Here is a 12,408-nt window from a genome sequence, read left to right on the forward strand (position 1 = left end):
ATCTTATCTAGGTGGCGAAATAGTGAAAGGTACCGCGACCGACCTTGGGGTCAAGTCATCGTCAACATGTGCCAAGGATGTTACTGTGCTTAAGCAACAATGAGGAGGACCGTTGCAGAGGGTCATGTTAGTCAAAGACCACTGAATGAAAGATTTCAGGAGCTATATATAGAGGGGGAAATTCCTGGAAATGGGGATCCTTTCTCTTGACTCTTTTTCCTACAATTTCTATTTTTATGTAAGCTCATTTTTTCTCTTAGGAGGGACAAGATTATGACATTAATAAATATGAGATGCTCCTACCTTTCATTTTTTCTCATTATATACTTGTAGATCTGAAGTTGATTATGTGGAAGATAAGATTTACTTTCTTTATTATCGATAATTGAGGTTGACAAAATATTCTCAAATTTTTTTGTTCAAACAATTTGGCGCCCATCTGTGGGGATTTCTTAGCCAAATTCTTTAATCTCCTTCAAATCCAAAACCGGTGAAACATAATCACCCACCAGAAAGAGAGATAAATAAACCTCATTTACTAATCTAGATCATGATGCTACATAAAAACAGAAGTTACAACCAATACCCACGCAAAACCCACAAGAGGAGACGACACCTGCTGCGCAATCCTACAAAAGAACGGGCATACCCTGCCCTACTCTGACAATCCACCCCTACACCGGATGATCCATGAACAAGCTAAAGCAAACCCAACCCACGCGGAGCTAGGGCGTTTTCAAAAAAAGAAAGGAGAGCCGAATATGGCCCCCGAATCTAAAAGTTACCAATCCATCAACCATTTAAACGCCAGATGGAACAAGCGATGCCATAAGGCTACCCTCGTTCATCGACTCATTGGATTGAGGTAAGGAAAATCTCATTTTGGTTTACTTTATGTTGTTTGCTTGAACAGAAATACAAGCGCCACATAGGCAAGCGAGCAAAAGAGCATCCCAACAAGAGAATGGAAGGAAAACTGCTACGGGATAACTGGAATATCGCCCATCTCACACTTCAACTTCTAGAAAACGACGTCCCTTGAGTGGTACTCCCTTTCCCACATCCAGGTGTTGTCCCCATTGGGTTTTCTCGGGGAGGTTTTGAACGAGGCAATAAGGGGAACGTCACCAGGTTCGAGGGATAATTCATCGCCCTGCCTACTGACGAGCCCTCCAGGCCTGACGATGAAGGAACTAGACAGGGAAATTCCAATATATGCATGAAATGGATGTTAGCACAATAGCAACGATCTATACTCTCTGACATTGCACTCTCCAATATAAAAAAAATTAAACAAACTGGGATTCACCCAGGAAACACAGAGGGTAAGCAAAACTGGGACTCCCCCAGAGGACACCCCAAACTCTCCAAAACTTGGGACTCATAACGGGTTAACATTTCGACGTCAGCTCGAAATAACACCCCTACGGCCAAGGGCCATCGCCAAGAAGAAGAGTTCGACCTTGTTCGAATCATATTGGGTTAACATTTCAATGTCAGCTCGAAATAACACCCCTACGGCCAAGAGCCATCGCCAATAAGAAGAGTTCTACCTTGTTCAAATTGTATTGGGTTAACATTTCGACGTCAGCTCGAAATAACACCCCTATGGCCAAGGGCCATCGCCAATAAGAAGAGTTCGACCTCGTTCGAATCATATTGGGTTAACATTTCGACATCAGCTCAAAATAACACCCCTACAGCCAAGGGCCATCGCCAAGAAGAAGAGTTCGACCTCGTTCGAATCATATTGGGTTAACATTTCGACGTCAGCTCGAAATAACACACCTACGGCCAAGGGCCATCGCCAATAGGAAGAGTTCGACCTCGTTCGAATCATATTGAGTTAACATTTCGACGTCAACTCGAAATAACACCCCTAAGGCCAAGGGCTATTGTCAATAAGAAGAGTTCGACCGCGTTCGAATCATATCGGTTTAACATTTCGACGTCAGCTCGAAATAACACCCCTACGGCCAAGGGCCATCGCCAAGAAGAAGAGTTCGACCTCGTTCGAATCGTATTGGGTTAACATTTTGATGTCAGCTTGAAATAACACCCCTACGGCCAAGGGCCATCGCCAATAAGAAGAGTTCGACCTCATTCGAATCATATTGGGTTAATATTATGACGTTAACTCAAAATAACACCCTTACGACCAAGGGCCATCGTTAAGAAGAAGAGTTCGACCTCGTTCGAATTATATTGGGTTAACATTTTGATGTTAGCTCAAAATAACACCCCTACGGCCAAGGGCCATTGCCAATAAGAAGAGTTCGACCTCGTTCGAATCATATTGGGTTAACATTTCAACGTCAGCTCGAAATAAAACCCCTATGGCCAAGGGTCATCGCCAATAAGAAGAGTTCTACCTTGTTCGAATCGTATTGGGTTAACATTTCGATGTTAGCTCGAAATAACACCCCTATGGCCAAGGACCACTGCCAAAAGAAAAAATTGACCTCGCTCGAATTACAACAAGTTAACATTTCGACTTTAGCTCGAAATAACACCCCTACGGCCAACGGCTACCGCCAAAAGGAGAATTCGACCTCGTTCGAATCATATTGGGTTAACATTTCGATGTCAGCTCGAAATAACACCCCTACGGCCAAGGACCATCGCCAAGAAGAAGAGTTTGACCTCGTTCAAATCATATTGGTTAACATTTTGATGTCAGCTCGAAATCACACCCTTACAGCCAAAGGCCATCGCCAAATGAAAGGGAAATTTGACCTTGTTCGAGTCGAAACAGGATAATATTCGACGCTAGCTCGAAATAACACCCTTACGGCCAAGGGCCATCGCCAAATGAAAAGGGGAGATCGACCTCGTTTGAACTATAGCAGGATAATATTTCGACGTTAGCTCGAAACATCCCCACGGCAAAGGACCATTCTAAGGAAAAGTTCGACCTCGCTAGAACTCAATAATATCTTTGCATCTATCGGCCGCCGTTGTGCTTTCTTTAATCTACTTATTAAAAAAAAATTGATTTGGCTACAAACTCCAAGTTCGACCTCGCTCGGATGTGTATAAAAATAAATAAGAGAAGCGACTTCACCCGGATCAACGACAGTTTGATCCTACACGAACGACTCAAGTCAAGACTAAGTTCGTCCAAAACAACAAACTTATAATATAAACTCATTTGGGTCAAAGACGAATCTACTTAAAGCAATGAGTCAACAGTCGATTCCGCCCCAAATAGGCGAATCGAATAAGCCTCCGTTCGGACTCACGATGAAGTCTTACTCAGTTCGGTTAAAATTGGTTTCCCTAAAAAAATCAGGAATCCACCATACGGAGATCCGAAAGTTTACGCCAAAGGTTTGTAAAGCGAAAGGGGGAGAGATACAAAGGATGTACAACGATGAAAACTCCTTTATTTAAACAGTTGTGCAAATGGCCGCAGATTATACACGGCTAAAACCGGTCCAGTACAAAATTTAAAAAAAAGAAGAGAAGAGAAGGCAACAACACAAGCAACGACAAACAAGAAAGGACAACAAAGATAACAACTTTTTTTACTCGGCGCCATCACCACCGTTCTCCTCATCACCATCTCCAGGAAACTCCCCCTCAGTGTCAACATCCTCACCGGCCTCCGGTATCGCGGGATCATAACCACAGTTAACACGAGCCTCTCGTGCCTTCGCCCGAACTCCTTCATAAGTGACCTTAGAAACATTTCCCACTTCCCACAAACTCTTATAAATGTCCCCCTGGACTTCGGCATGGACCTAGAGCTTGTGCAGATGGCGAGGAACAACAGCGGAGGTAGATTCAACTTAGGCCAACAACTGCGCCTTTTCGGCTTCAGGAACGGTGACCCAATCCCCCAAGGCTGAAGCTTCTCGGTCAATTTCGCCAATGCGCCCTTCGAGCCTCGCTTCCCTAAGCGTAGCCGTCGCCCTCTCTAACTCCTGCTCGGATTGAAGGACGCTGATAATGTCCTCCAATGCCGCAGACCTCGCTGAAGCCGACGCCCTAGCACTTTCGGCACTCTCTAACTCGGAGACCTTCCTCTCCAGCTCAGCTAATTTCCCTATCCACTCAGCACCCAAAGCCTCGACTCTAATGGTGTTCTGATCCAACTCGGACTGCAACGACTGCACCTTCGCCTGAAGATGCTCACACTCTGCGGCGATCCCCTTTCCCAGCTCAAGTTCTTTATCCTTTACACGAAGTTGCTTCTCAAGCTCGCTATTCCTACGAATAGCCTGCATCAGCTCCCGATCCCTCTTCTCCAACTCCTCGCCGAGAGATTGATTACCAGCATTTGCCTTGAGCCGTTCGTGCATCCCACGACACCTATTGCGATAGCACCAATACTTCTCTAACATCATCAATAAAATCTTAGCCCGAGTGTCGGCCCTGCGAGCGCTTTCGATCTCCACCATGTACGTCTGAAAGCAAAAAAAAAGTGGGGGGGGGGGGGAGGGGGGTAGAAAAAGACGGTAAAGGTCAAAATCGCCAAAACAAAAGGAACGCAAAAATGAAAGAAGAGAAACTTACCCTCAAGCCCATAGCGGCCACTTCATGCATCAAATCAATGTCACGGACATCCCAAAGAGCCTCGCATTCAGCGGTGGAGCACAAAAGGTCAAACTACGGTACCAAGTCCTCTGTGTCCCCTAGGAGGTTAATCTCCGACAGGTATCTCAAGTATATGGTACGGACCCCCCGCCGTTACCACCGTGCAATTAAAGCCCTCCTCGAACATTCTGACATTATCAGGATCAAAATCGAATTTAGACTCGTAGTCGTTGACCACAACACCTTTTCCTCTCTTTGCGACTTAAGAAGAAGCACAACTCGGTCCGGAGGATGAAGGTCTGCCGAAAGTGGCGACAATGACCTCGGGATCCCGACTTCCTATCATAAAAGGCTGTTGATCAATCAAAGCGGCCGAAGACTCCACCGTCAGGATGGTCACAATCACTGGGTTTACCTCTTCGGCCAGATTAGTATCACCGCCCATTTGAGATACCGTCATAGGAAGGCCACCCTCCGAATATACGGCAGCTGGGGGAGCCATCTTGGAATCCACTCGCCGTCTCTTCAATGGACCCTTCTCGTCCTCAACACGGGAAGCCTCACCCGTTAAGGGCAGTAGGAGCCGGAGTCCTAGACTAGGGAACAACTTCGATTCATATGAATCCGATCGTAGGTTCAACTTGAGTAACCCTCGTTGTAGGGCGGGTAGTAGACCTTGATACAGGTCGAGCAGAAGACGCCGACTAACAGAATACAATCGGAGGAGCCATCGCCCTTCGCACTCTCCCTGATAACGATAATGGTCGTATAAGAAACGAGGTCAGATTGTAAAACAAAAATTGAAAAGTTGTGGCGGATCGACTTACTAATAAGGGGCTTACATCCGTACTTCTCATAGAAGGATGCCCATTTACGAACTCCTGCCGTATGAGGAAGAATAGCGTTCCCCCATTCGTAGATATCATCAACATGCATAGGGGGTGGTCTCGCGGCTGCAAAAGAATAAAAACAATTTAGTACTCCCCAAAGAAAAGCGGTCGACCACCACCTCGACCAGAGAAACTTACGTGCAAAGTTCCATCTCTCAGGAAACCTTGTAAAGTCCGCCACAAGGTGCTCAATCCGCACATAAAAATAATTTTCATAAAAACGACGATTGGCCCTATCATCCATCTTCACCACCAGGCTCATTGTTCCTCGATGGCGCATGTGAATCATTGTGCCTCAAATAAGTTGAGGGGCAAAAATGTTGAGAATGTGCCCCAGAGTGATCTCCCGACCGGCAACCTCCGCAAACTTGAGAAACATGAGGAACAATATGTATAAGTACGGTGAAAGTTAAGCCGGACATACCTCGTAGAAACGACAGAAATCTACCACCAAGGAAGGGAGAAGAAGCGTATATCCGACCATAAAGGGATATGCGTAAGACGCACAATACCCTGAGCGGTCGAAATGTATAATATCATCTCCTACTGCCGGCAACATCTCAACGTAGTGCGGAATCCCTCACTTGATCTTAAGATCCGCTATCGCCGCCTCATCCATAACAGAGGAAACATGCTCCGATTCCTCTTCGACAGGGCTGTTGAAATCGGTCCACGACTTCCTGGGATGGGGCAATATTTTGGCTACCGTTGGAACTGCCTCATCCTACACCACTTCCACTCCTCTAGGAGCAAGAACATCATTTTTCGGTGCCGGGTTATGGCCAGATTGTCAGGACAGAAAGAAGTACCAGCCATTTATCTCGACTGAACAGAGAGAATGAATAAAGGGAAGAAAGAGGGAAGACGATGATTTCAATTTCTGACTAACAGGAGAGTGAATTGAAAATCTGAAGTATCAGAAAAGATGAAGACTCACAAAACTCTTTTGATAAATCGAGAAAGTGTTCCAATGGAATGAAATTTCCCCCTATTTATATGGACATAAATTCCCCAAGCGAGAAACCCAAGAGTCGCCAATCAAAACTGATAAGGCATGAGAAACGGTTCAATCTATAGAAAATGTGTGTCATAATGGCAGTAATTACGAACAACATTCCAAACCAGCACAACGGTTCAACTCTGAACGCATGCGATGATCCAAAGGCATCATTTAAGCAGTGCGTTATCGCCTCGATCTAAAAAATCTCGCTCAAAGGCGTACAGTCAGATTTATCCTAATCTTAGAATCGATAGAATTCGCCCATCGAGCCCTCTAAGGGACGACCTCGATGGATGGAGGGACTAACTGTATAGGTCAAAATTTGACCATAGCGGTCGACCGAGCCGGGATCTCACCCAGGTGGCGAAATAGTGAAAGGTATCACGACCGACCTTGGGGTCAAGTCATCGACAACATGTTCCAAAGACGTTACTGTGCTTAAGTAACGACGAGGAGGACCGTTTCAGAGGGTCATGTTAGTCAAAGACCACTGAATGAAAGATTCCAGGAGCTATATATAGAGGGGGAAATTCCAGGAAATGGGGATCCCTTTTCTCGACTCTTGTTCCTACAATTTTTATTTTTATGTAAGCTCATTTTCCTCTGAGGAAGGACAAGATTATGACATCAATAAATATGAGATGCTCCTACCTTTCATTTTTTCTCATTATATACTTGTAGATCTGAAGTTGATTATGTGGAAGCTAAGATTTGCCTTCTTTATTATCGATAATTGAGGTTGGAAAAATAGTCTCAACATTTTTTGTTCAAACACTCTTCATCTACATAACCAATTTCGTGGCAGAAACATAACTCTCTTGCTTCATTAGCAAATCTTAACCCTTCCAAGAAAGTATATATTCTCTTTGTTGTTAGGATGCATAGTATCCCTAAATGAAAAAAGATAAATCTGATTGTGCACCTCAACCCAGTTGTAACCAGTAAATAGCACCTTAAATTTTATTACCAACATGATTACATAAGCTTACAAGTTTGGCTCATTAATTAAAATTGTACATTTATCTGCAACTCATTTCAAACAATAATATGAACACAAATTTTTAGCAAACGAAAGGCACATATAATATGCCTTGAGAAGTGTTGCACACAACTAACAAAAGATATCAAATATATACACTACTAGAAATATGCAAAAAACCGACCAAAATTTTCTGACCAACGTTGGTCGGTCAAAAAAGCGACCAAACACCGTCCAGCTTTGACGACAACTGGAAAAAAATATTTTCTATTTATTTTCAAAATAAATACTGACCAAAGTTGGTCGGTAAATTGGTCAACAAGTTGACCGAGCTGGTCAGACTTGCTTAGTTAAAGAAACTTTCCCACTTTTTAAAATTTTAATAGTTATATTATTATTTAAAATAATTTATAAAATTTAAAGAATTTTTATTTAAATTTACCGACCAACGTTGGTCGGTTAATGCAGGGGAAACATTTACCGACCAACTTTGGTTAGTATATTTTAATTTCTAGAAAATAACCGACCAAAGTTGGTCTGTTATTAGGTCAACATTGGTCAAAATTATGAATCACTTTTATATTTACTATCTAAATAATATAAATTGTAATCTGTTAACACTTTTGTAATACAAATAATGAATACACTAATATATACTATAACATGCTATATATGTAGTTAAAGTAGTACAACGAAGCGTGTGTTATATATATATATATATATATATATAGAGAGAGAGAGAGATCTATATAGATATAGATATAGGTGAGACATTTTATTTTTAATATTCAACGATGCATCTAAGTAAGTTATAAGTCGATGAATCAATTTAAAAATAGATATATTTGATGATAAATTATATATACTAATTAGGATCTTCACAAGTTTATCCCTAAAAGAACCCGAATGTGTGAATGACCCATTGAGAGTAACGTGTCATGTTCTAGGAATAGGCCCAATAGGCATACAGTCGAATGCGTGAATGATCCATTATATCCACCAATGTCCATATTCAATCAACTAGGCCGATGTTCTAAGGATGTTAGAAAGAGAAGTTTGAGTGATATGGAGTACAAGTCAGCTACACTTCATGTGTTGCTAAATTGTTCCGAAGTTGTACCATTTCTCAAGTAAGTATTGATTTATTAGTTATCAAAATATAAAATTTACTGTGATTACATATTGATGCAACTACTAAAAATATTTGATGTGTCACAGTCACTTCGTGGGTCAATTTGGCCATGATGTTGTATATACGAGATTTCATACATGGTTCAAACAATGTATAAGTTTATCCTGATAATGTTCTAACACTTTGTAGGTAAATAATATTTATAAGTTATGCTAACTTATGATTTTTTTTAACACTATGTAGGCAAATAATCCAAATAATGGTGTAAATTAATTTTTGAAAGATATATCTTGGGGACCTGGGCATCAGGTCATAACAATGTCTAAGTACGTAGTGAATGGTTATAAGTTCCATACAGAGGATTGCTCTAAAAATAAAAATAGCAACAACAACACGGTGTGGGTTCATAGTGGTGATGACGACCAAGTTGGAGATATTGATTATTATGGTGTGCTCAAATAAATAATAGAACTAGAATATACAGGTTGGCCATATAAGAAATTGATACTCTTTAGATGCAAGTGGTTTGACCCAAATCCAACAAAAGGTACAAGAGTACACAATCAATACAACATAATTGAAGTTAATCATAAGAGGGAGAATGATCGCTATGATCCTTTCATAATTGCACATAATGTTAGGAAAGTGTATTATGCTCCTTACCCATTGTGGCGGAATAAGTCCGATTGGTGGGTTGTAATAAAAACTAAGCCTGTAGGTAGCGTGGAAATCAAGAATGTGTTAGATGTTTCATATCAAAACGATATCTCCAGTTTTCACCAAATAGTGGACGATCAGTTAGAAAATAATTTGGAACATCCTTAACGCATATTGGAAGAAGTTGATATAAATGAAGTAACAATTATAGAAAATAAAGACGAAGAATCTACTGATGAAGCTCAAACAAGTGAGGACGAAGAATTCTCGAACGAAGAACAATACGTCGATGAGATTTAAAAAGTTGGGTTTTAAAGCACTCTCATTTTATAGCTAGTTTCTTATATGTTTCAATCTAAATATGTATTATATTATGCAGATAGCTAGCAAGGGTCAAGGTAAAAATGACCCTACTATTTCTCGGGGTCGAGAAAAGGTTAGGAAGGGAAAGAGGAGGGTAGATAATAATACTCCCTCTTTTCCACCCTCTTCGGAGATGCCTATGTCTTATCCTCCACCCCACGACTATACTGAGCTGCCACAGCATCACGAGCCCTACACCTTCATCCAGAAACCATGTCTTTCATCACATGGCCATAGGACTATACGTCTGATATACAGTCCAGTTGCATGGATTGCAGCCATCTGCATCGCAGCCATCTATATCACATCTATACATATCACAGCCACATGGATTGCATCCATCAATGTCACAGCCACTTGGGTCACAACCATCAGTATCACAACCACTTGGGCCGCATCCAGCTATGTCGCAGTCATAGGTGTCACACCTCATTTTTACTACCCCCGGAAGGGGTATAAGGGAGTTTTTTTCCAATTTAAGTGACAATCGAAACAAGATTATTTATATTAAATTCAGAGTCTCCACTTGAGATAATTTATGATATCCCAAGTTACCGATTTAGAATCCCGAATCGAGGAAGTTTGACTTTATTCACGATCTGCAAACCAGAAATCTGGGTAAGGAATTCTGTTAATCCGGGAGAAGGTGTTAGGCATTCCCGAGTTCCGTGGTTCTAGCACGGTTGCTTTGATCATACTTGGCTTATTAAAATTATTTAATTACTTAATTTTATAACCTATGTGCATTAGCCACTTTTAATTAGGGAATTATCTTTAAACGGGTCACATATACGTGTACTCATTTATTTGGTGCGTCAAAAATCATGTCACGCGAATATGTCCACAATTAATAAATCTTTATTATTATTAAGAAAGTTGCGTGAACGCATACTGCAGTTTTGTTTTTAAAATCGTAATCATGTCACACGAACGTGTACATAATCACAATGATATATTAAACGGGCCTAAAGGCTTTTCTACGAATATTTATTCTTAATGCCTGGTTATAACATGTGAGGGCCATAGATGATCTATTTAGAATGACACACCTCAATCTAATTAAAAGAGTTACTCTAACCAACGTAATCTAAGGCCACTCTTGCACAACTATTAGCTGAAAAGAAAATGGTGTTTGTACTAGGCCTTTAAGTGTTTGGGCCAAATCTGTTTTGGGCTTTCACCCGCAGAAACTGTTTTAAAGGGAAACTGGGCTCGAAGGCGAGCCCAAGGAATGAAACGGAAACATCAAAAGGCATTTGAGCATAACTAGGCTAGCTACAAAGCCTAGCTGTACGACTTATTGTAATCATTTGAAGCAAAATTTATTACATGAACATTTGAGATCGGATAATGCATTAAACGAAAATTTATAAGGAAAGTAAAACAATTAAATTAAAACTGAAAGGCCCTAGCTTGAGACTGAGTTGCCCGATTTGGGCCTATGTTAGGCCTCATTCGAAGCACAACAGGCCTCTCACTCTATTATAGCCCAAATACTTGCAAATCATTGGACCCTAATGAGACCCAACTCACCATTGATCTACACACAACATGATATATGAAATTCTGGAAAAATCATACATTCATATGACCTTTATCACACAACCTTGATTCATAATTTTAACCATCAGTTTTAAAGAGATACGTCTGCCATTGTAAAATAATCCTCAAAGGCAATGTTACATGTCCAGAAATTTGAGTAAACATGCAATAGCTATAGGTTAACAAGGCATCATTTGAAGTTTGTTCATGCACTAAAATCACGCCTAGCAATCACATGAACATATAACCTACAAACTTGAATAAAGTCCCAAGTAATTACAGTCCTGGATATATTACAACATCCTGATTTGTATGAAGGGGGCTACTTTCAATCTTAGCAAAATGATTAGACTATAAACTAACATAGCTCTTAAGCAAGCTTAACAAAGAGCAACAAAACTTCAGACAAAAGAAGGAAACTAAACACATATTGAACTAAATACATTATGAAATTTCCACTTCAAATCAAGCATGTTGTTCTTCAGTTTCGCATTTCAAAAGCTCACGATGAGTACCTGGATACAGCAATAAGGAAAAGAAATTCCTGATATCAGCTAGAATGAACCAATAAAGAAAATCAATAGAGCTTAAACATCAGTAATCAACAGTTGTACAACCCAATCTAATCCATGCTTATAATCCAAAACCCAGCAAAATATTGGAACTCTTTTCAAACCCAGAAAAATCAGCTAATGAAACAGTATTTGAACTCCTATTTTGTGTGCTTTCCAGTTCTGAAATTTTTTATATCAGTGTGTGTGTATTTTCAGTGTTCTAGGTGCAGAGAATAGTACTTGAAATCTGATTTTGAGTGAAGGAAAGCTAGCCTTTTATAGGCCTCTAAGGCCATGTGCTTAAAAAACAGCCTTGGGAATTATTCCCAGCCTGCAGGGCATTTTTTTTAACTGCCTAGACAGTTGGCTGTCCCTTATTGGCTCAACAGTTTTGTGCTAACCAAATGGGGACAGCTGCCCCTCCTCTAGAAGCTTCCTAAAAAGAAAAATCTAATTTTTTATTCTCAAAACAGCCCCCAAGTTTTCTATCACCCTTACTAACTAGGCAAACAACACAAAATGGAAAACTATGAGTACAATTAAATCAAACAGTTGGCTATTTGACAAATTCGTCTGCAATCAAAGAAGAATGAGCATTGATCATCTAGCATTGAAATCTGAAAACAAAAGGAAGACTTAAAATTTAAATCAAGCAATTTAGGACCATGAATTATGACAGAAGCAACAAATAAAAAGAACGATAAATCATGATAACCCTGGTCCAACAGAGATCTGATTTAATCAAATGAACA

This window comes from Nicotiana tabacum, chromosome 16 (assembly GCF_000715075.1).
Source record: "Nicotiana tabacum cultivar K326 chromosome 16, ASM71507v2, whole genome shotgun sequence".
Lineage (NCBI taxonomy): Eukaryota > Viridiplantae > Streptophyta > Magnoliopsida > Solanales > Solanaceae > Nicotiana > Nicotiana tabacum.